Here is a 793-nt window from a genome sequence, read left to right as displayed (position 1 = left end):
ACCAGAACCTCCTCCATCCACCACATTACTCCTGTCCTGCAGCAGCTCCAAAATCAAAATCCTCCTGATAACATTGAAGGCCATCCACAACCTTGCCCCTTCGTATCTGTTCGATCTCCTCCAGGTTGCCACTCCCTCCCGTACCCTCAGATCTTCCTCCTCCATCCATCCGACTGTCCCCTCCACCCGTCTCACCACCATGGGGAGCAGAGCCTTCGGCCGCTCTGCTCCCCAGCTCTGGAACTCACTCTTTAAATCCACACTCAAAACTCATCTGTTTAAGATTGCTTTCTCCGTATGATCTCAATTGCACTGTCCGATCTCAATTTTAATTTTAGTTTTAATCTGTTTTTAAGTCATATTGTGTATTTCTTATGGTTTCACTGTTTGTTCTGTAGTTTTTAATTTATTATATGGTATCTTTGAGTGTGAGAAAGGCACCCTTAAATAAAATGTATTACTATCATTATTATTATTACAGAAACACAGCTAAACATCTGTCACTAATGGACCTTTCAGTCCTCCTGGCTGAATCAGCGACCCGGCCCGCCGGCAGTTCCTGCTCACAGCTATGGGTGTGAGCTTTGTGCTAACGTTAGCTGCTGAACGAGCGCAGCGGCTCTCGTTCCCTGGTTCGGAGGGTTTGTGCTGCATTACCAGTCTGTGCTACCGGCTCAGCTCCTAACAAAGGTCTGCTGCTGTGTAGCGGCTCATTTTTCAGTTCGGGGTTTACGTATGTTGATGTGCTACGAGCCTAACAAGAGTCCGTCACTTTGCAGTGGCTGAATCTTTG

The sequence above is a fragment of the Epinephelus lanceolatus genome, chromosome 6 (assembly GCF_041903045.1).
Source record: "Epinephelus lanceolatus isolate andai-2023 chromosome 6, ASM4190304v1, whole genome shotgun sequence".
In the NCBI taxonomy this organism is placed as follows: Eukaryota; Metazoa; Chordata; class Actinopteri; order Perciformes; family Serranidae; genus Epinephelus; species Epinephelus lanceolatus.
Note: the sequence above shows the minus strand (reverse complement) of the source record.